Consider the following 25024-nt stretch of genomic DNA (forward strand, 5'->3'; position numbering starts at 1 on the left):
GTATGGAGGGAGCAGCTCCGAGAAATCTCCTTCTCCCTGAACCCCGGGCCTCAGTCAGTGAGGAGCCGCACTTCCGCTCTTCCCGCCCGCTCTCCCGCCCGGTCTCACAGCCCGGTCCATCCCCTGGGTATCCACGTAAGAACATAAGAATTGATGCAGGCGCAGGGCGGTCACTCCAGTCAGTTCCGGAATTCAATAAGATCCTGGCTGATCATCGATGGCAAATTCACTTTCCTGCCCGATCCCCATTTCCCTTGAATCCCTTAGAATCCAAAACTCTATCGATCTCAGCCTTGTTCAACATCCACAGCCCTCTGGGGAGAGAATACCTCTGAGTGTGGTGGATATCTCAGTCCTAAATGTCCGACCCCATATCCTGAGACTATGCCCACTTGTTCGAGACTATCCAGCCAAGGGAAACAACCTCTCAGCATCTACACTGTCAAGCCCCTTAGAATTGTACATGATTCAAAAACATCACCTCTCATTCTTCTAAACTCCAGACTGTATAGGCCCATTCTACTTGATCTGTCCCCATAGAAAGACCCCCTCATCCCAGAAATCAATCTAGTGAACCTTCGTTGCACCGCCTGTAAGGCAAGTACACCCTTTCTTCGATAAGGAGACCAAAACTGTAAACAATACTCCAGATGAGGTCTCACCAAAGCTCAGTACAATTGTAGGAAAGCTTCTTTACTCTGAGACTCCAGCTCCCATGCAATAAAGGCCAACATGCCATTTGCCTTAATAATTATTTTCTGTACCTGCATGTTAACTTTCTGTGTTTCTTGTACCAGGACGCACAGATCTCTCTGAACGCTAAAATGTAATTGTTTCTCAACATTTAAAATATTCTGTTTTTCTATTCTTTCCACTAAAGTGAATAACATCACATTTCACCACATTATGCTCCATTTGCCACCTTCTTACCCACTCACTAAACCTGTCTATTCCCCTTTGCAGACTCTTTATGTCCTCCTCACAGCTTACTTTCCCACCTAGCTTTGTATCGTCAGCAAACTTGGATACATTACATTCGGTGTCTTCATCTAAGTCATGAATATAGATTGTAAATAGCTGAGGCCCAAGCACTGATCCTTGTGCAACTCCACTAGTTAGAGCCTGCCAACCTGAATATGACCCGTTTATCCCCACTCTCTGTTTTCTGTCCGTTAACCAATCCTCAATCCATGCTGATATATTACCCCCAATCACATGAGCACTTATCTTGTGAAACAACCTTTTATGTGGCAAATTATCGAATGCATTTTGAAAATCCAAATATACAACATCCACTGGATCCCCTTCATCTACCCTGCGAATTTACATCCGCAAAAAACTCCAATGGAGATTCTCATGTGAGAGTGACTTCCGCCCTTTCTGTCAGTTCAAAACATGTGGGGGCGGGTCTGTGAGTGGGAACAGGCCCTGATTGGCGGGTGGGGGTATCAATCATTTGTTTTGAACCAATGGAAGGGGCGGATTCAGTGAGGGACATTAATTTCTGTCGCGAGGGAAATTATCGATTAGATTCTCATCCACACCGTCAGTATTGGTCTCATTTTCTGCCCTTCCAGAATTAGATCTCTCGGTGAATGACGGAGTGATTCAGTAAAGTCCACAGCTGGAAGTAAACAGGGATTGGAGACTGAGGAACAACAGCAGGTGAACCAGCACAGGATTGTGAGAGCAGCAACCAGAGAGAACCCTTCCGATTCAAAGAGCTTCCATAGATCGACTGGGGAGAAATGTAAGAGAAAGTCCCATTTCCTCAGATAAACACTGGTCCTGTAGACAGTCCACAAAGCTTCGGGGGGAAATTGTGAGAATGAGACTGGGAGAGTCTAATCACCGAGGACAATTATTCAGCATGAGGCCGTGCAATGTAATGTGAAGTGAGATCAGTGTCTGTCTCAAAACACACAGTCACAAATTAATCTTGTGTGTGTTTTAGAGAAAAGGGGTTTGATCTAAGAGGTGACTCCAGTCTGAGGCAAAGCCCAGCAGATATACAGTGTCTCCGCCCCCAGTACCAACTCGGAAACAACCCACCTTTATGACCCCCATAATATCGATATTACACTGTGTGTTAATGTAGTACCAGACAGTGTAACTGAATTCAAATATACTTCATATCCAACTATCAAAATCAATCATCTTACAATTCTGAACTGGATACTGGGTTTAACTTAATGTTATTTCCCATCAGTAAATCTATTTCTGGATTTCACAATTGCAGTTGAATTAAATGATTATCATTTAAATATAAACTGGTGATAAAATGATACGTAAATCGTATTCTAATAATGATTTGTAAAATTTCTTCCAATTGATTATTCTGTGTGTTGTCAGAATAAATGTTCTGGGTGATCACATGATCCAGCTCTCGGGCTCGGCCGAGGGGTCGTTTTATTAAACTGAGAGTGATGTTTGTCCCGATATAATTCAGATTCATTTCTGTGCTCTTTCATCACAATTACCTGATTATTATGGGGTCTGCTTTTAGTAGAAAATATAAACACCATCTTAAACACTAACTGGAGTTTCCAGAAATGTCGTTTATCCAAATTTTGTAACATTCCAGATGTACAAAGAATGTGACGATCAGATGTTTCAGTAATTTAAATGTTAACAGTTACAGGTTTAGATGGTTTAAGACAATCAGATTTTCAGAGCAGGTGGTGTCTGCTTTTAACAATGTGACTGTTTTATCGAAGTCCTTCTGTGGATGCGGTGCTGCTTAATGTTCTGTCGAGCTGGAACTGATAGTGAATTCAGTAAAGCCCCAATATCAGTTCTTGTGGTGTAAAAATCCGTTGCTGGAATCGCAGCTTCATGGTTCGAAAAATTGTCTGAATGTTCAGGGTTAATCTTCGTCTTTCCGAAACTCCAAACACGTGATGGTGTTTTTGTTATGTCCTTTTCAGTAACTTTGGTTGAGTGAGTTCCTCTATTGCCAGGGTAACAATCTGTCAGATCTCAGTACAAGAGGCGTTGGTTCCAATTTATATCCGAAAGACCATGAAACATTCAGTGTAAACTCTTATCTATATATTCAGACCATGAAACATTCAGTGAAAAGTCCTATCTATATATTCAGACCATGACACGTTCAGTGTAAACTCCTATCGATATATTCAGACCATGAAACATTCAGTATAAACTCATATCTATGTATTCGGCATACCAGGAGTAGATACGATTAAAAAAATTGAAGAGTTGTTATTAATCCAGAAAAATAATATTAAAGTACAGCAGTAGGTTGTGCAGATATGTACAATTCATAAGACTTTCTGTTGCCATGGTTTAATAATACTTTTCTGAAATTGATAACTCCTGTGTGAATACTTATTTAATGGAGATTATTATTCCACGAGTTATTCAGTCCTCCCAGCACTGCTGGTATTATAGTGATGATATGGAGATGCCGGTGATGGACTGGGGTGGACAAATGTAAGGAATCTTACAACACCAGGTTATAGTCCAACAAATTTATTTTAAAATCACAAGCTTTCGGAGATTATCTCCTTCGTCAGATGATTGAATGAAAAGGTTCTCAAATCGCATATCTTATACGATGTTGGGACAGCATCACACCAATCAAAAGGTGTCGTTGTTATTCAAACAGGCCAGTCACGGAGAACAGCACGTCCCAGTACACTCGATATACATTGTGTCTTTTACACAGGCAGGCAGAAAGAAACTTAAAATGGCAGAGAGAGAGAGAGAATTTTAAAAAACATATAAATTTTTTCCCCCTTTTTGCTGGTGGGGTTACGTGTAGCGTGACATGAACCCAAGATCCCGGTTGAGGCCGTCCTCATGGGTGCGGAACTTGGCTATCAACTTCTGCTCAACGATTTTGCGTTGTCGTGTGTCTCGAAGGCCGCCTTGGAGAACGCTTACCCGAAGATCGGTGGCTGAATGTCCTTGACTGCTAAAGTGTTCCCCGACTGGGAGGGAACCCTCCTGTCTGGCGATTGTTGCGCGGTGTCCGTTCATCCGTTGTCGCAGCGTCTGCATGGTCTCGCCAATGTACCATGCTCTGGGGCATTCTTTCCTGCAACGTATGAGGGAGACAACATTGGCCGAGTCACAGGAGTATGAACCATGTACCTGGTGGGTGGTGTCCTCTCGTGTGAGGGTGGTATCTGTGTCGATGATCTGGCATGTCTTGCAGAGGTTACCGTGGCAGGGTTGTGTGGCGTCGTGGACGCTGTTCTCCTGAAAGCTGGGTAATTTGCTGCGAACGATGGTCTGTTTGAGGTTGGGTGGCTGTTTAAAGGCGAGCAGTGGAGGCGTGGGGATGGCCTTTGCGAGGTGTTCGTCGTCATCGATGACATGTTGAAGACTGCGGAGAACATGGCGTAGTTTCTCCGCTCCGGGGAAGTACTGGACGACAAAGGGTACTCTGTTGGTTGCGTCCCGTGTTAGTCTCCTGAGGAGGTCTATGCGATTTTTTGCTGTGGCCCGTCGGAACTGTCGATCGATGAGTCGAGCGTCATATCCCGTTCTTACGAGGGCGTCTTTCAGCGTCTGTAGGTGTCCATCGCGTTCCTCCTCGTCTGAGCAGACCCTGTGTATTCGTAGGGCCTGTCCATAGGGGATGGCCTCTTTGACGTGGTTGGGGTGGAAGCTGGAAAAGTGGAGCATCGTGAGGTTGTCCGTTGGCTTGCGGTAGAGTGAGGTGCTGAGGTGGCCGTCTTTGATGGAGATTTGTGTGTCCAAGAAATAAATGAGGAGTACAGGGACATTTAAAACTTGTAACAGGACAGAATAAACTCTCCTTATCAAATAAAACATCCTGGGGGTCACCATTGACCAGAAACTTAACTGGACCAGCCACATAAATACTATGGCTGCGAGAGCAGGTCAGAGGCTGGGTATTCTGCGGCGAGTGACTCACCTCCTGACTCCCCAAAGCCTTTCCACCATCTACAAGGCACAAGTCAGGAGTGTGATGGAATACTCTCCACTTGCTTGGATGAGTGCAGCTCCATCAACACTCAAGAAGCTTGACACCATCCAAGATAAAGCAGCCCGCTTGATTGGCACCCCATCCACCACCCTAAACATTCACTCTCTTCACCACCGGCGCACAGTGGCTGCAGTGTGCACCATCCACAGGATGCACTGCAGCAACTCGCCAAGGCTTCTTCGACAGCACCTCCCAAACCCGCGACCTCTACCATCTAGAAGGACAAGAGCAGCAGGCACATGGGAACAACACCACCTGTGCGTTCCCCTCCAAGTCACACACCATCCCGACTTGGAAATATATCGCCGTTCCTTCATCGTCGTTGGGTCAAAATCCTGGAATTCCCTTCCAAACAGCAATGTGGGAGAACCGTCACCACAAGGACTGCAGCGGTTCAAGAAGGCGGCTCACCACCACCTTCTCAAGGGCAATTAGGGATGGGCAATAAATGCCGGCATCGCCTGCGACGCCCACATCCCATGAACGAATAAAAAAAATCCTGGGGGACGGATTTTGCACCAGCCGTTAGCGCAGTTTCACAATATAACTCACCCCGAGATATCATACAGATTAATATAAAACTGCATAAAGTACAGGTAATCACCGCTTTATCATTTAATTCCGGGAAAACCCCCATTCCAATAAAATGTGGGATTTACGAAGCAGCAGAAATGACACAGTTTCCCCAAACATGACTGGACCAGTCACTGACCTTCAGAAGGGTGATTCTGATCATTAGGGAATGAAACCTTCAGCAGGTTAATTCTGATCATCAGGGAATGAAAAGTTCTGATCGACAGGGAATTAAACCTCCAGCAATTTAATTCTGATCATCAGGGAATAAGAATGAGGGACATTTAAAGGCTTCACGCAGACAGCACTTTATTTAATAAATACATTTACTGACAGTCCCTGAATATATGGGCTGTTGGACAGAATGAGATTCATTGTCAGTGACAGGGAAATCTGGTTATTAATTTCCTGAAGATTTTTCATTGTTTCCTGTAATATCAGAGAAAAAATGTATCAGATCTGGGATTGGATTCAGTTTGTTTCCAACTCGCTGTCTGTTTGTGCTTCGACTGGGGAGAAATAAACTGGGAGATTCAGGAGTGAAACTACTATCTGCGGCTCTGGGGAACCCGGACTGTAAAATACAGGAACTGTAGTAAGTATCAGACTATGTGAGATTGTGTTTATCATAACTGGATGTCTAACACTGTACATTATTGTCGGTAAAAGTAATAATAATTCAAATAAACATTGGGGATTTATCTTGATTCCTGTTTTTTCTCCATTTCTCTCTGATCCCCAGTCTGGTTGGTGTCGGTCTCACAGATTCTTGTACCGAGGATCTCGTCTCCGCTCTCAGGACAAACCGGTCACTGACGGATCTGTCCCTGGGATCAAACTCCTTCACAGACCGATCTGTCCCCGCTCTCCGCTCCCTCATACTGACCCGCAAAAGTCTGGAACAGATCGGATGAGTGTTTGTGCTAATGTTTAATGTAATAAATAAAATATCGATGAGATCCAGTTCCTATTATCGGTAATATTTGTCAGTAATTATTATTGAAATATTAACCCCAGTCTCCCTGTTATTTACACTGTTGTTCAATCTGTTTATTTCCTGTTAAATCTTTAATTTGTTTCAGGCTGAGGGAGAATCAGTTCAGTCCAAATGGAAAGAGACACGTGGAGTCACTGCGGGAATCCAGACCCGGACTGAGTGTGGGAGTGTGAACATTTCAATTTATAACCATTCCTGGTCTCATTATGTGAACATTTCAATTTATAACCATTCCTGGTCTCATTATATGAACATTTCAATTTATAACCATTCCTGGTCTCATTATATGAACATTTCAATTTATAACCATTCCTGGTCTCATTATATGAACATTTCAATTTATAACCATTCCTGGTCTCATTATATGAACATTTCAATTTATGACCATTCCTGGTCTCATTATATGAACATTTCAATTCATAACCATTCCTGGTCTCATTATATGAACATTTCAATTTATAACCATTCCTGGTCTCATTATATGAACATTTGAATTTATAACCATTCCTGGTCTCATTATACGAAGATTTCAATTTATAACCATTGCTGGTCTCACTATATGAATATTTTTGGCCGATTCTCTGTCCCTCCCCTTTAACCGGCCGCGCTCCAGGTTGAAATCCGAACGGCCCTTTAACGGTTTCCAGCTCGAGCTGAGCGAGCGTCGTCTCCCATTGTGACGTCAGAGGCCCAGCGACAGGGTCACGAGACTCAGTCACCCGGTCCCACAGCGCTGATTCTGCCGGATATCCGGGGCTGGATGGTCCCCAATGGGGCACTGGGTCAATGTACAGACAGGAAGGGCCCAGGGTGGGGCTCAGTCTGGGCTGCAGTGGGACACTGGGTCAATGTACAGACAGGAAGGGCCCAGGGTGGGGCTCAGTCTGGGCTGCAGTGGGACACTGGGTCAATGTACAGACAGGAAGGGCCCAGGGTGGGGCTCAGTCTGGGCTGCAGTGGGACACTGGGTCAATGTACAGACAGGAAGGGCCCAGGGTGGGGCTCAGTCTGGGCTGCAGTGGGACACTGGGTCAATGTGCAGACAGGAAGGGCCCAGGGTGGGGCTCAGTCTGGGCTGGAGTGGGTCACTGGGTCAATGTACAGACAGGAAGGGCCCAGGGTGGGGCTCAGTCTGGGCTGCAGTGGGACACTGGGTCAATGTACAGACAGGAAGGGCCCAGGGTGGGGCTCAGTCTGGGCTGCAGTGGGACACTGGGTCAATGTACAGACAGGAAGGGCCCAGGGTGGGGCTCAGTCTGGGCTGCAGTGGGACACTGGGTCAATGGACAGACAGGAAGGGCCCAGGGTGGAGCTCAGTCTGGGCTGCAGTGGGACACTGGGTCAATGTACAGACAGGAAGGGCCCAGGGTGGGGCTCAGTCTGGGCTGCAGTGGGACACTGGGTCAATGTACAGACAGCAAGGGCCCAGGGTGGAGCTCAGTCTGGGCTGCAGTGGGACACTGGGTCAATGTACAGACAGCAAGGGCCCAGGGTGGGGTTCAGTCTGGGCTGCAGTGGGACACTGGGTCAATGTACAGACAGCAAGGGCCCAGGGTGGGGTTCAGTCTGGGCTGCAGTGGGACACTGGGTCAATGCACAGACAGGAATGGCCCAGGGTGGGGCTCAGTCTGGGCTGCAGTGGGACACTGGGTCAATGTACAGACAGCAAGGGCCCAGGGTGGGGTTCAGTCTGGGCTGCAGTGGGACACTGGGTCAATGTACAGACAGCAAGGGCCCAGGGTGGGGTTCAGTCTGGGCTGCAATGGAACACTGGTTCAATGTACAGAAAGGAAGGGCCCAGGGTGGTGTTCAGTCTGGGCTGCAGTGGGACACTGGGTCAATGTACAGACAGGAAGGGCCCAGGTTTGGGCTCAGTCTGGGCTGCAGTGGGACACTGGGTCAATGTACAGACAGGAAGGGCCCAGGGTGGGGCTCAGTCTGGGCTGCAGTGGGACACTGGGTCAATGTACAGACAGGAAGGGACCAGGTTTGGGCTCAGTCTGGGCTACAGTGGGACATTGGTTCAATGTACAGACAGGAAGGGCCCAGGGTGGGGCTCAGTCTGGGCTGCAGTGGGACACTGGGTCAATGTACAGACAGGAAGGGCCCAGTGTAGTGCCCAGTCTGGGCTGCAGTGGGACACTTGGTCAATGTACAGACGGGAAGGGCCCAGGGTCGTGCTCAGTCTGGGCTGCAGTGAGACATTGTATCAATGTAACGACAGGAAGAGTCCACGGTGGGGCTCAGACTGGGTTGCAGTGGGACACTGGTTATTTTACGGACAGGAAGGTCTCAGAGTGGGCTCAGTCTGGTGTGCAGTGTGTCACTGATATTTGGACTCAGTGCACCTGGGTGCCTGTCCCAGTGAGGATTCAGAATCTGGAACGTGTTCCTGTGTACCTGCCTTCCGCTGCCGAAGCCCTAAGCTCTGGAATTCAGTCCCTAAACCTCTCCATCTCTCTCCCTCTCTCTCTTCCTTCCAGATGCTCCTTCAACCCTGTCTCTTTGACCAAGCTTTTGGCCACCTGTCCTAATATTTCCTTATTAGTGTCAAATTTGTCTTATTGCTCCTGTGAAGCACTTTGGCACGTTTTGCTACTCTGAATGCGCTATATAAATATAAGTTGTTGTCAATGTGCTGTGTTAATAAAACTCCATCATTTACATCAGCACAGCCCTCGTCTCCTCATTATTAAATTACTGGTGTTTGTATTTGAAATATTCCACGAAATTACATCACACCTCCTCCAAATGGCATCATACATGTGACCGGTCGACCTATTTAACTGGGTGGGTCTTACCTGGGGTGTGGGGCTGGATATGGAATTTGCACAAAATGGTGCGACGGACTGTGAGCAAAACAGCTCAACTGGGACTCCACAAAATGGCTTCCCAACATCAATGTAAAATGTCCGACACGCACCTGTCACAAAATGGCCGCCATGAAGCTGTCGCAAAATGGCTGCCGTGAACCTGCCACAATATCACAGAATGATACATTACATTATTTATCCAATTCCCTTTTGAAATTTACTTTTGAATCTGCTTCCACCTCCCTTTCCGGCAGTAAATTCCAGATCATAACCACTCGCTGCAGAAAAATAATCCTTCCTCATGTCACCTCTGGCTCTATTGACAATTATTTTGAATCTTTGTCCTCTGGTTACCGACCCTCCTGCCACTGGAAACATTTTCTCCTTATTTATTCCACTAAAACCCCTCAAATGGCCGCTCTGTCGCCTCAAAGTTGTCCCATCTCTCCGAAACACAAGCATCATTTTGAAATTATAACAAACCCTCGAAGCCCGTACAGGGGTTCACGATTCAGACGTTAATCTCCTCTCGGCCCCTGTATGTCTCACACTGGGTTAACGTATTTGTATAACATTGCAGGCCGGGCTACTTTAACCCCAGGCTTGAACCTGATAATATCACAACATTCACAATCGAACAGGAACATGTTAAACCGAGGCCCCAAACACAGGGCCCAGAGAGGAAATTAAAGCCCAGGGCAATAAGTCGACCGAACTCACATGTGCCATGCTTGGGTGCAGCCTATGGAAGAGGCTTCGGTCGGTTCCCCCTAGAGGAGGCCTCGGTCCGTCCATTCTGGAGAAGGCCTCGGTCGATTGCCTCTTAGGGAGGCCTCGATCGGTCCTCTCCAGGGATGGAGGCCTCGATCGGTCCCCTCTGAGGGAGGCATTGTTCATCCCAGAGTGATCCCAGAGTGGCTGTCTTTGTATTTAGACCACCGCCACCACAACTAATAATTCAACAACAACAACCTGTGCTAGTACAGTGGCCATCTGGGACAAAATGGCGGCAAGTACCGCACAGAGTGTCCCTAGTGACACCACAGTAACCCCACAATGTCCCAGTGACCCCAGAGTGCACCCAGTGATCCCAGAGTGCACCCAGGGAAACCAGAGTGCACCAGTCACCCCAGAGTGATCCCCGAGTGGCAATCTTCATAATTAGACCACCACCACAGCTACTACTACAGCAACAACTTGTATTTATAATATATATAATATATATGATACATATTATATCTATTTGTATACGGCCAGCATGTACGGCGGCCATCTTGGACAAAATTACTGCAAGTCCGGTGGCCATCTTCAACAAAATGGAGGCAAGACCGGCAGCCATCTTGGTCAAAATGGCAGCAAGTACTGCGCAGAGTGTCCCCAGTGATCCCAAGGTGACCCCAGAATATCCCAGTGACCCTCCAGAGATCCCAGCGTGCACCTGGTCAACCCAGATTGATCCCAGCGCGCACATAGGTATTCCAGGGTGCACCCAGGCACCCCAGAGTGGCAATCTTTATATTAAGACAACTACCACAACAACTACTACCATAACAACAACGACTTGTATTTATAATTGATATATATGTAACTATGATATATGTGTATTTACAAACGGCCAGCAAGGCGGCAAGTACGGCAGCTATCTTGGACGAAATGGCGGCAGGTCCCGCGCAGAATGTCCTAAGTGATCCCACAGTGACCTCTGAACGTCCCTGTGACCCCGCCCCGCCCCCGGTGACCCCAGAGTGCACCCAGTCACCCCAGAGTAATCCCAGATTGCACACAGGGAACCCAGAGTGCGCCCAATCACACATGAGTGATCCCAGTGTTCACCCAGGCAGCCCAGAGTGTACGCAGTGAGAACAGAGTGATCCCAGAATGGCAATCTTTATATTTAGATAACCACAACTACTGTTACAACAACAATATCTTATATTTATAATATATACACATGGACAGCATGACGGCAAGTACGGCAGCCAAATTGGACAAAATGCAGCAAGTACGGCGGCCACATTGAACAAAATGGCGGCAAGTATGGCCGCCATCTTGGACAAAATGGCGGTAAGTCCGGCTGGCATCTTGGACAAAATGGCGGCAAGTACGGCAGCCATCTTGGACGAAATAGTGGCAATTTCCTCAAAGCTGTTTGACAGGAACATGAGGAGGTCATTCAGCTCCTCGAACCTGTTATACGGGAACTGAAGGCCATTCAGCACCTTGACTATATTTCACTGGAATAGGATTAGGCCATTCAGCACCTCAAGCCTGTGACACTGGAACATGAGTAGGCCATTGAGCTTCTCGAGCCTGTTCCGCCATTCAATTAGATCATGGCGGATCTGTATAACAACTCCATCTACCCGCCTTGGTTCCGAAATCCTTCATATCCTTGCCGAACAAAAATCTTCAATTTCCGTTTTGTAATTTCGTATTGACTCCCAGCCTTAACAGACTTTTGTGGGAGAGAGTTCCAGATCTCCACTACCGTTTTGTGAAGACGTGCTTCCTGACATTACCTCGGAACGGCCTAGCTCTAATTTTAAGGTTATGCCCCTTTGTTCTGGATTCCCCCAACAGAGGAAGTAGTTTCTCTCTATCTACCCTATCAACTCCTTTCATCATCTTAAACACCTCAATTAGATCACCCCTTAATCTTCTATATTCAGGGGAATACTAGCCTTGTCCATGGAACCTGTCCTCATAATTTTACCCGTTAAGCCCCGATATAATTCTGGTGAATTTGCACTGAACCATCTCCAAGGGCAATATATCCTTCCTCAGGTGCAGTGCCCAGAACTGAATGCAGTCCTCCAGATGGGCTCTAACCAGAGCTCTGTACAGCTGGAACATAACTTCCACCCCTTTATATTCCAGCTCTCTTGAAATAAAGGCCGACATTCTATTAGCCTTTTTAATTATTTTTGTAACTGTCCACTAGCTGCATAATGATTTCTGTACTTGGACACCTAAATCGCTCTGCTCCTCCACAGTTCCGAGCTCCTCACCATTTAGAAAACTCTCTGATCTATCTTTCTTAGATCCGAAGTGGATGGCCTCGCATTTTCCCACATTGAACTCCATTTGCCACAGTTTTGCCCACTCACATAATCTCTCAATGTCCTGGGAATGCTTGGTGCTTTCGTTTGGCTGGAGAATGCTTTCTATCAGGTCGTTATTTTAAAAAGATTACAATTCATTTTTATTTTGTACTTTTTGAACAAGATCGTTATTCCTCGATCAGTAAAATGACCGTGTTTTTCTGATAGTGGAGACAGTTCAGAGATAGTTTCCCTTTTGTCTACTTTAATTAAGTGAAATTTTGATGATTTAAAATCAGCTGTATTTCTAAGCTTGAAAAAGCAGCTCATCTGTTAGGTGAGGCTTCACTGCCAATGTCTCAGTGTTTCCGCTTGTCCTGATATCAATGTAACATTTGAAGGGCTCCAGGTAATGAACAGTGAAACCCCTTCAGATTATCTCAGCCCACTCGTTCTATCCAGTGCCGAATAGTGCCTGATTTTCAGAGGGTGACAGAGTCACACTACACTGGACCTTGTTTTAGACTTTAACTGCAAAACAAATAGATGAAACAGTAAGAGAACAAACAAATAGTAGCAGTAAGACAACAATTTTACTGTAAAGCTCAACCAGATCCTTACTGTAAAAGAAAATTATCAATAATTCACAAATACTATACGAAACTGTGACCGAACTATCGAACATCCTGGTTCTTTGTTGTCTTTTTCTCACAAACTATGGAAGCTGTCGACTTGATTAACATTCTGAGAGATTCCAAACAGACTCATCAGTTTGAAAAAGGCACGCTGATAAATGGCTTCAAAACAGTGACTGGGAGCCAGTCATTTTAAGCAATGGTCTGTTTAATTCAAAAGAAGCTGCCAATCAGAACTGTCCGAGAAGAAATGACACCGGTGGTGTGTATCTGAATCAAATGTTTGACTTTGTGAGGTGCGGTCTGTCTTTAAGAGGTGCAGCCTGCCTTTGAGACGTGCAGCCTGCCTTTCAGATGTGAAGCCTGCCTTTAAGAGGTGCAGCCTGCTTTTAAGAGGTGGAGCCTGCCTTGAAGAGGTGGAGTCTGCCTTTAACAGGTGCAACCTGCCTTTTAGAGGTGCGAACCACTCACGCAATATCGGGGCTCCCGTGCAGGTGAGAAGCCGCTCAGCAGCGCAGCCAGGCCTGACTGCTCCCAGGAATCAGGTAAATCACCAGGCAGCACCAATCTCACGGTCTGTCTGCATCTCAACGACCGGGTGCAGGTTAATCACGTGGGGGTTAATCGACCCCCGCGCCCGGATTCGGGGGTGATCGAATTTAACCCCGTACATATCTTTATATATGTATTACATAGAATACAGCAAGGCACAGAAACAGGCCATTCAGCCATCTGGGTAAAGAAATTCCCCTGAATTTCTTACTTGACAACAACAACTTCTGGAGTAGAAAATATAATAAAATATATAATCTAACAATATATTTATATATATTTAACATCTAATGTACATTGCAGAGCAGTACAGAGGTTATTCGACCCGACTGCTATTTCTATTTTATGACAACTACTTCTTGTACGTATTATACAATATAATATGTCTTCACATAAATATTACATAGAATGCACCACGTCACAGAAACAGGTCATTCGGCCCATCTGGGTCAAGATTTTCCCCTGAATTCCTCATTTGACAACAACAACAAATTCTTGAACATGCAGTATAAAATAATATATAATATAATTATATAGTTATATATATTTTACATTGAATGTACAGTACAGCACAGTGTAGCACAGAGTCCATTCGGCCAAACTGCTATTTCTATTTTACAACATGTTCTTGTACATATAATATATTTATATATCTATATATATAGCATAGACTACAGCACGCCACAGAAAGAGGCCATTCTGCCCATCTGGGTAAAGAAGTCTCTCCGGGAGTCCCTGCTTCACGACAACAACAACAGCATTATATATATTTGTATACTACATAGAATTACATCGAATGTACAGCAGAGAATCAGGGGATATTCGGCCCAACTGGGGTAATAAATATCCCACAGTGTTCCCACAGTGACCAAGTGATCCCACAGTGCACCCAGTCATCCCACAGTGATCGCGGAGAGACCCACTGATCCCACAGTGCAATCAGTGATAGTGCCCCAGACATGCACAGTGTCCCAGTGATCCACCGTGCACCCAGTGGCCCCACAGTCACCGCAGAGTGACCCAGTGATCCTACAGTGCACCCAGTGATATTGCCTCAGTGATGAAAAGTGTCCCAGTAATTCCAGAGTGTCCCAGTGTTCTCAAAGTGATCCCAGTGATCCTACAGTGCACCCAGTGTTCCCACGGTGCACCCAGTGTTCCCACAGTGCACCCAGTGTTCCCACAGTGCACCCAGAAGTCCCAGTATCCAAACTGCATTTGTGCAAATGTTTGACAGGCTTTCTTTTATACAACAACTTGTGTACATAAAATTTCATGTATATATACATGTTTATAATATTTATATATGACATAGAATGGGTATAGAAGTTTCTCCTGTAACGCCATGAAGCTGAAACAAAATGGCGGCCAGTAAGGCGGCCATCTTAAACAAAATGGCCGCCACTGTCGCAGTGATCCCACAGTGTCCCATTGATCCCACAATGTCCCAGTGATCCCACAGTGTCCCAGTGATCCCACAGTGTCCCAGTGATCCCACATTGTCCCAGTGATCCCACAATGTCCCAGTGATCCCACAATGTCCCAGTGATCCCACAGTGTCCCAGTGATCCCACAATGTCCCAGTGATCCCACAGTGTCCCAGTGATCCCACAATGTCCCATTGATCCCACAATGTCCCAGTGATCCCACAGTGTCCAAGTGATCCCACAGTGTCCCATTGATCCCACAGTGTCCCATTGATCGCACAGTGTCCCATTGATCCCACAGTGTCCCATTGATCCCACAATGTCCCAGTGATCCCACAGTGTCCCATTGATCCCACAATGTCCCAGTGATCCAACAGTGTCCCAGTGATCCCACAGTGTCCCATTGATCGCACAGTGTCCCAGTGATCCCACAGTGTCCCAGTGATCCCACAGTGTCCCAGTGATCCCACAATGTCCCAGTGATCCCACAGTGTCCCATTGATCCCACAGTGTCCCATTGATCCCACAGTGTCCCATTGATCTCACAGTGTCCCATTGATCGCACAGTGTCCCAGTGATCTCACAGTGTCCCAGTGATCCCACAGTGTCCCATTGATCTCACAGTGTCCCAGTGATCCCACAGTGTCCCATTGATCCCACAATGTCCCATTGATCCCACAGTGTCCCAGTGATCCCACAGTGTCCCAGTGATGCCACAGTGTCCCAGTGATCCCACAGTGTCCCAGTGATCCCACAGTGTCCCAGTGATCCCACAGTGTCCCATTGATCCCACAGTGTCCCATTGATCCCACAGTGTTCCAGTGATCCCACAGTGTCCCATTGATCCCACAGTGTCCCATTGATCCCACAGTGTCCCAGTGATCCCACAGTGTCCCAGTGATCCCACAATGTCCCAGTGATCTCACAGTGTCCCATTGATCCCACAGTGTCCCAGTGATCCCACAGTGTCCCAGTGATCCCACAATGTCCCAGTGATCTCACAATGTCCCAGTGATCTCACAGTGTCCCAGTGATCCCACAATGTCCCAGTGATCTCACAGTGTCCCATTGATCCCACAGTGTCCCAGTGATCCCACAGTGTCCCAGTGATCCCACAATGTCCCAGTGATCTCACAGTGTCCCATTGATCCCACAGCTTCCCAGTGATCCCACAGTGTCCCATTGATCCCACAGTGTCCCAGTGATCTCACAGTGTCCCAGTGATCTCACAGTATCCCAGTGATCCCACAGTGTCCCATTGATCCCACAGTGTCCCATTGATCCCACAATGTCCCAGTGAACCTGCAGTGTCCCAGTGATCCCACAGCACGCCCGTTGATCCCACAGTGACCCAGATACAACTCACATGAGCCCCATTGTGTGCAGCTTGTGGTGAAGGCCTCAGTCTGTCCCATGTGGAGAGAAAGCTCCTTGTCCAAGGATTCCACCTCCTCCCAAAAATTCTCTTTCCACATCTTCATGTTACAGCATTTCCACAAAAAAAGTCCTCTGGAGGGAGAGAGAGATAGTGAAAAGGGATTGATTAGAAACAAAACAAGCGATTAAAACTGCTCAGCTAGAGCACAGAGCTCCCTCTCACTCACTCACTCACTCACACACTTTCACACTAACTCACTCACTCTTTCCATTGCACAGGCAGCAATCCCTCAGCAAAGACCACTGACAAACAAACTCCCCAGTTACAAAGCAGAAAATCGAAAGAAAAGAGAGAAAAGTTGGGAGAAAGAGAGAGACAGAAAAACACTCAGGACAGACTGAAGAGCACAAGTTGCTTCTCTCTCTCTCCAATACAAGTTTGCAGGGTTTTCTCTCCTGTTTTGCCACTCATTGCCTCACTCACCACCCCCACCCCCCGCCTTCACCAACCCTCCCCTAAAAGGTGCTGGTCTGTCTGCCTGTGTTTGCTGCAGTGTCCAAATTGCCCCTGTGCTCATTTTCTCTCCTGTTCCTGCAGCAGGGGACAAAAAGCCTGGCCATATTTTGCTACTTCACCCTTTATGTTGCAGTTTGCAAAGGTGAACGAACTTTACCTTTGCTCTTTTCTCTTGTTTTAATTAGCAGTGGACAAAAAGCCTGTAGTTTGTGGTCAACTTGCAGTTTGTGGCTTTTTCCAATTAACCAAAGAGTTCAAACAAATTCATGACATTCAAAACAGCCAAAGTAAAAATGTTTTTTTAAAAAACTAATACAAAACAACATCCCTCACACAGTTACAGAAACAATCTCTCAGCAACATTCATTTACACAGAAACAAAGCCCAGTTTATAAAGGAGAAGAATCTGAAGAGTAAAAGATTGAGAGACAGTCTATCGACAACAACAACTTGTATATATATATTAGAGCAACAACGACAACATAAATTTGCATCTATACATATATATGTATTTCCATAGCACAACTACTATTACAAAGCCCCCATAAAGGCTGTGGGGAAAGGGCAGAGGGGGACATGGGACTAATTCGACAGCCCTTTCGAAGAGCTGGCACATGCACAGTAGGCCGAATGGCCTCCTCTTGTGCTGTACCGACCATGAAACAATGAATCTATGAACAACTTCAATGTCATGAACCTGAAACTAAACTGACACCAGCAATGCAGTAATCTTACTGAGGGGCAAGGCGGCCATTTAACTGAGGGGCAAGGCGGCCAATTAACTGAGGGGCAAGTTGGCCATTTATCTTTGAGGAAAGACGACCAACTTACTGGGGGGCAAGATAGACATATTGAACAAATTGTCCGCCATGAAGCTGAAACAAAATGGCGGCCCTGATCCTGAAACATAATGGCCGCCAATAAGGCAGCCATCTTACTGAGGGACAAGGTGGAGCTTGTCATGGTGAGAGACAGGGAGAGGGTTCATTTGCTGTTCCTGTTAAATCACTGTTGCACTACAGTTAAAGATACAAACTGAGTGAGACTGGAACTAGCTGGTGTTTAACACAAAGACAGCGGTGCAGTGAGGGAATCAAAGACCAAAATGTGAACTTCTGCAAAAAAATTGATTAATATTTGGTTATTTGGACTTAATTCTTACAGAGAAGGAGAGACCAGACATTCGGAGGAAAGGTCAAATGAGCCATTTGGTGTAGAGAATGCAATTCTTGCTTGTATTAAATAAATCAACGTAAAATTGGACTCAATCTGAATGTAGTTCTGATCTGGGATTTGGTTTAATTCTCTATTATTCATATTTTTCTTTAATCTGAAACAATAACAGTATTTGTAACAGTAACAGGTCAGGAGAGTGCTGAGGGACCCTGTCCAGTTTAGTAACACAGCAGAAGGGGTAAGAGTACATTGTGATTTATTACAGAATCCAGCAGCTCACTGGGAAAGTTACACATGGTCCAGATGGAGGAGCAAAAAGGTGCAAAGTGATTTTACACTTTAATTTGGGGCAATTCCTTTTTATCTTCACAAGGTTTAATTTTACATTTAAATAATGGGCTCTTTATCCTAAAGAAACATCAGTCACAAACCATGGCTTTATGAACAAAACAATAATTTATTATTCTGAATACACTAGAAAAAATTACATTTCAATTTAATCAACACGTTGGATTTCTGTCCGATTTAGAATTGCTTTAACACGAATAAAACAACACATTCCGAATTCCCAAAATGCATAACCGTTTGGAAATCCAATGTCTATCTTCGACGAAGCTGATAACGAAAGTTATATCCTTATGGTTGACTCAAGCTTGCCTGGAAGATTCCAGGTATTTTGATGGATACCGTTATAGTGTACCCTGTCTTTGTCTTGTATCCAGCTCATCTGCTTCACAGGCAATCTGTGAACCAGCATCGAGGCATCAAGCTGGGAGGGAGCGAGCAGTCATGAAGATTCCAGGTGAGGTGGTGCTGCGAGGAAGTGAAAGGTGAGTTTGGAGCGGCAGTGGTGGATCTGCGTCTCTCCCCACTCAACTTCTGCCCAGCTGCTTTGTAACATCGAACCACACCTCTGGGGACGGTGGCTTATCAAAAATAGGTTCCTACAAATACAACCCACGATTGTTTTCTCTCAGTGTCCACAACGTAACCAAGTCAAGCCGGCAGGTGTTCAAACCATCTCCAGCCCTCCTGGAATCGTTATTATTGCTATGGTGACCTATCCTCTGCTGTGTGGTCTTTTACAATGTGTCATTAACAATCCTACTAACAGCACTTCCTCCTTTTAATCGTCCTTTTACTTCAGACATGCTGAAGCCGATTTCGTCTCAGGCTTTCGCTTATCAGATGACTTTTTTTACGACACAGAGCAGATGGGAAACTCCTGCAGTAAGTAATGGTCAGGGTCAGGTACACAAGACTGAGTGACTTTATTGAGCTGCCTCCCGGCATCACCTCTCTCTTTGTTTCTCTCTGTGGATCTACTTTTCCCTTTTCCTTCTTTCGATCTGTCTCTTCCTCCTTCCCTTTCCATCTGTCTTTATTTCATTCTGTTTGCTTCTCAATCTCTCCAGCTCTAATTCTGTCTACTTATTTCTCTCTGTTTCTATTTGACTTTTCGAACTCTTCTTTGCATCTGTTACTGTATTTCATTCCATCTTTCTCAGTCTCTGTTTTAATATTTGTATTTCTCCTCCTCTCTCCTGTTTTATATTTTCTCCCTGATTTCTGTTCCTCTTTTTCTCTTTCTCTTTTTCGTTTTATGTCCGACACTCTCCTGCTCTGACTCTCTCTCAGTCTCTAGTTATTTTGAATTGATTTCATCTGTCTATTTACCTATCTTCTCCAATCACTTTGTAATTACTTGGCAGTGTCTCTCTCTCTCATTATATATATATATATATATATATATATATATATATATATATATATATACTTTCTTTCTCTCTTCATTTTTCCCTCTTGTCTTAATAATTTACTCTTTATTTCTCTCCGTCTCTGAGTAACTCTCTCTGCCCTTCTTTATTTCTGCACTTTTCTAATTGGTACATATATTTTGTCCTTATGTTCTCTCTCTGTCTGTCCCTCTCTCTGGCTCTCGTCTCTCACTCTCTCTTTGTCTCTCTCTCCCTGCCTCTCTCTTTGTCTTTCTCCTGGTCTCAATCTCTGTCTCTCTCTGTGCCACTCTCTCTGTCTCACTCTCTCTCTGTCCCTCTTTCCCTCGCTTCCCACTCTCTATATCTCCCTCTCTGTCTCTCTGCCTCTCCTTCTTTATCTCTCTCTCTCTCTCTCCCACCCTCTCTCCCTCCCTTGCCCTTTCCCACTCTCTTCCCCTTTGTCTCTCTTTCTCTGTCTCTCTTTCTCTGTCACTCTCCAACTCTCTTTGTCTCTGACTCTCCCTTTCTCATTCTCTCTATCTCCCTCTCTCTGTCTCTGTCTCTCTCGAATTGCCTCGCCCTTTCTCTCCCTCTTTCTCGCTCCCTCACTCGCTCTTTCTCACTCTCTCTCTGTCTCCCGTTCTCCCCCTCCCTCTCTCTCTCTGTCCCTCTCTCTCTCTGCCTCTGTCTCCCTTCCTCTCTCCCTTCCTCTCTCCCTCTCTCTCACCATTTATGTGAAGTACACACATCCTGATCAGGTCCACAGAAGTGACTTTGATTTCCAGCTTTGCCCATTTTGTCTTGCAGTCAGTTAATTAAAGTCCAGCTGAGCTCTTTAATGCCGCCATTTTGAGCAACAATTCACGTGTTTTCTGCAAAGCAAACCCTGCCTCAATAGGTGAGATTATCAATAAAATATAATCTCAGAATAATATTTAAGATCATTTCATATTTCTGTGCTGCTAATATAAAATGTACTTTCCATCCCCCGGGAAGTGTAGGAGATGGAGTATGAAATGGGATTTAGTTCTAGTGCTTGAAACCCTTCAGTTCTTTCTTTGATTTCATTAGTTTAACAATTAGATTGAGCGGGTATTTCACCGCGTTCTTCAGCTCCTCTCTGAATTTAGTCTGGGTCAGGACATAAATACACGTGTTTGTGCAGGAACTGAGAAGCTGCAGCATCTTTGATGTGTGATCTGTGAGATAACCAGGGTCGATGAAGGAGTAAAAATACCGAATGTCTGCAATTCGCAGATAAATGAAAAATACAACCTTTGTCAGCCACAACAGTATAAAACTGCCCGATATACTGAAGAGTAAAATGATGGATTTCTTTCGGTTCTCCATCTCTGGATCACTCAGATTCTCTCCATTGCTGCGGCCCCGGAGTCCCCTGCGGACTCGACTGGACACTAAAATACGCCTGACTGTCAGAACATTGAACAGAAAAATCAGACAGAACGGGATAAAAGGGGTTAAAATGAGGTGAAACATCACAAATGCGGACCATGCGGGGGAAGTACGGAAGCTCGGTTTAACCTCACAAAACCAGGGAACATTATCAATTATAACGTAAGGTTCAAATGTAAAGTACGTGGGGACATTCACCAAACAGCCCAGCACACTCACTGTTCCCAGAACCACAGCCGCCGTTCTCTTGGTGCAATATTTAGTTTTCAGCTTCTCACAACAAATGGCCACAAATCGATCAAAGGTGAAAGCGACTGTGAACCACACAGAAACCACAGTGACTGCAGCACTCAAGGAGGCAAGAAAACTACACACTGGAGTAATGAGCAGGAATGAATCTCTGAAATAAATCAGACCAATCCAATTCAATATCACACCAATGATAACGACCAGGAGATCGGCCACTGCCATTCCCACCAGGTAGGCACTGATACATCTGGAGAGACCGCACTTTCCTCGGGACAGGATCACAATCGCCACCAAGTTAACTGTAAGGGAACAGAGAAATTACTGATCAGACCTGCAGTCATGAGGGGAGGATCTGAAGTGAAATTGCCAGCTTTGTTGCTGCATCGAAGTGTGGAAAGTGATTTATTGACCTGAGCAGCGCTTTCGGGCAGAGAGATGTTTTTAAACACAATGATCAATAATGAATTGGGAGATGGATACAGAAAGTGAATAAAGTGAGCACCGGATCCACTGGAAGGGCTGAGTGAGAGCTCAGTGCCGGTGGGGAAGGGAGAAGGGGTTTTACACACCGGGAATCCAGCGGATTAAAGCCAGATTTGGGCTCCAGACGGATGGAAAAGAGAGGGAAGTGTCGGAAGGTGAGAGGACGCGGGAGGTGCAGCTTGTGTGTTACTCTGGGTTAAGAGAGCTGACAGTGAGTGAGATTGGGAGGGAGTCAAGGAAAAGAGTGGTGTGAATGGACGAGTCCGTGCTCGAGAGGTGTCAGGAGCAGATGGTTTGGGAAAACGGACAAACTGAAGGAACTAACGAGACAGAGGATTCATTGCAGTGAGAGCAGAGGCTGGGATTCACAGGGAGAGACTGTACATAATCCAACTATTACATTTCTGTAGTTATTGGTGTCAGGGAACCTGTGTTTGATACAAAATGTGTTCAATAAATTTAATTTGCAAATTCAATGAAACTTAAAATGAAAAGTATTAATACAATTAATCACGTTGTTATTGAACTTATCCGAGCTTGAAAAAAACAGTTTCCGAATAATTGATTACAATCAAGAAATTTCTGATTCTATTTTTGAAGTAAATTTTTAATTATGTTTACTGTTAAGTTGGAAAGTAAGGAACATTCACAAAAACAGTCTGAGGACCTGACAATGATATGAACATGAGGAGCGAGTCCCACAGTAAAAACTCACCCAATCTGACCACATCATAAAAACACCTTCAAATCACATTTTCTCTGTTTAATTTTACTGGAAGTTTCAGCAGTTCATTCGGATGAATTATTCACACCACAACCTCTCGCTTTCCCGCTCAGTCGCCCTCTCCATCATTCATTCTATTCTCTTTCTCAAGTCCATTTTCATATCCGATTAAATCCTATCATCCTGTGCCTGCATTCTGTTCACCAGCCCCGTGTTCCAACGATCCTATTCTCAGTGTCAGTTTATTAAATAGTGAAGCCTCTGTGGAATAGTTTAATGTTTCTACAGATCATTCAATTCTCCACCTGTTCACCTACACTGTTCACTTCATCTACAAATCATGGAATAAACAGAACCGAATCCCTCTCCCAGGCAGATCTCACAATAATTGAGATTCCTTCTCCTGTAATTATAAAGTAAAGTGATAGATGGCGGGATTTTTCAATTAACAAAACGCCAACATCACACTTATAATCTACAGATACACAGAAGGCCTCCTGATTCCAACAGGGACAGTGCAAATTGAGACAACAAAACATCAAAACATTTCATTTTACAATGAAGTCCAGTGACAGTCAGTGAATTCATCCACAGTGAAGCAGAGAAGGAGATGTGAAAGATTCAGCAGCAAACTCAGTTCAGTAACCAGACATCTGAAACGGCGTCAGATACACACATAATGAAATAATATTTCATAACAGTGATCACCAATAAATACATTGAAATCCCAGTTAAACTGAAGCATGTTATTGGGGAGGGAGGACACTGCACTGCCTCCTTGTAACACTGAGACCGTGAGCTGTCTCATTATCAATCATTGAAAACACATTGATGAAAACATATTCCAGGACAGGTGAGTTCCACAACAAGAAAACCTTAACAGCTCCTGATAGTCTGATACCAACTCTTCGCCCAGAATCCAGATTCCAATATATTCAGTACAGAGAATGATCCAGTAAGAATGCCAGTGTTGGATATACAAAGTTCATGACAGATATAATGCACCTCCTACATTCCACCATTCAACCAATAGTGCAGAACAGGTGACTGTGAAATATGCAGGGGGAAAAACAATTTGCCAAGTACAGCAGCAGAGTTAACACCGATTTACACCATTAACAGCTGAAAGAACGGCTTACCCGGAACTCCAACGGCTGCAAGAACAGGATAATAAATACGTTCTATCTGAACCATCACTGGATATTCCATTTCTGTGAGAAGCACTGACTTCTGTTGGCCTGGAAACCACAGCTCCAGCAGGCACACTGAGCTGATCCATTCCAACAAGCCCTGATTTATACAGGGGATAAGTCTCCACTGACACGGTTATACTCCTGATCATTGTTATTAGTTACAGTCAGTTTAACAAACACATTATATCAGCAGCTTTGACTCCGATGTAAATAATGTGGTGAATGTAACACAAACATCTCAAAGCCCAGGTTATCAACTTAATCAGATCTCTCTCAGGAATAAAGTTTAAATCTGATCTCATACAGGACTGATCCAACAATAATGAGCAGCTCCATTTACAGTTTTTATATAATTGTATTGACCATGTTCACTCCTGGAGATTCAGTTATAATTTAGACCGATTTCTCCGCTGTGTAGACTGAATCCAGGGACAAAAGCAGACCCGTTTCACTCTGTTCCTGCAGTTTCCCCAGTTAGAATATGAATTGTGAGTCTTTGACAGAAATGACTGTGGGTGATATTAGGGGACGTACACTGAACGTGTCCCATTGACATTCCTCTCTCCGCTATTTTATTGCAGATGTTTACTCGTTTATTCCACATTGGTTAACGGCTCCAGTAAAATTGTCCCCGTGCAACACCGAGATCAGCTCATGACCCGATTTGACCTCCTTCACATAGGCCCCATGATTTCCTCACCCGCCTCAATTCCTTCCTCAGCCCATTGCCATTGAAACCCTCATTAATGCCTCTGTTCCCTGCACCCCCCCACCAACAGACTCCATTCCTCCGGCACTCCTGGCCGGCCACCCAACCTCCACCTTCCATAAACGTGAACTCATCCAAAACTGTGTAATCCGTGTCCAACCAGCACCATGTCCTGCTCGGCCCCCCTGACCCTGACCGACTCCCAGTTCCATATCCCTTAAATTTAAAATTCTCATTCCTGGGATTAGATCCCTCCATGGCCCACCCCGCCTTACCGACAGACAACCCATCCAGTTACCTCCTCATTCTCCAGACACTGGCCTCTTTTGCTGGGACTACCCTCAATTGGTTCCACTCACCTATCTGATCATAGTCAGGAGAAGCTTCTCTTCCCAATCCTTGGCTCCCTCCTCTTCGTCATCTACATGCTGCCCTTTGGTGACACAGTC

The 25024-nt window shown here is 45.3% G+C and overlaps 1 long non-coding RNA gene and 1 pseudogene across 2 annotated transcripts; one reads left to right on the forward strand and one right to left on the reverse strand.

Annotated features, from left to right (window-relative positions):
• The window catches only part of LOC137314528 (zinc finger protein 585A-like), a 915457-nt pseudogene that overhangs the window by 143702 nt on the left and 746731 nt on the right, over window positions 1–25024 (reverse strand).
• LOC137314568 (uncharacterized) lies at window positions 1486–6854 on the forward strand. Of its 2 annotated transcripts, none has more exons than XR_010961227.1 (4): window positions 1486–1750; window positions 5966–6146; window positions 6294–6527; window positions 6634–6854. It is a non-coding gene; the product is annotated as an uncharacterized lncRNA (long non-coding RNA). The 2 variants fall into 2 exon arrangements; XR_010961228.1 differs by having other exon boundaries at window positions 1487–1750; window positions 5993–6146.

This window comes from Heptranchias perlo, unplaced genomic scaffold, assembly GCF_035084215.1.
Source record: "Heptranchias perlo isolate sHepPer1 unplaced genomic scaffold, sHepPer1.hap1 HAP1_SCAFFOLD_52, whole genome shotgun sequence".
In the NCBI taxonomy this organism is placed as follows: Eukaryota; Metazoa; Chordata; class Chondrichthyes; order Hexanchiformes; family Hexanchidae; genus Heptranchias; species Heptranchias perlo.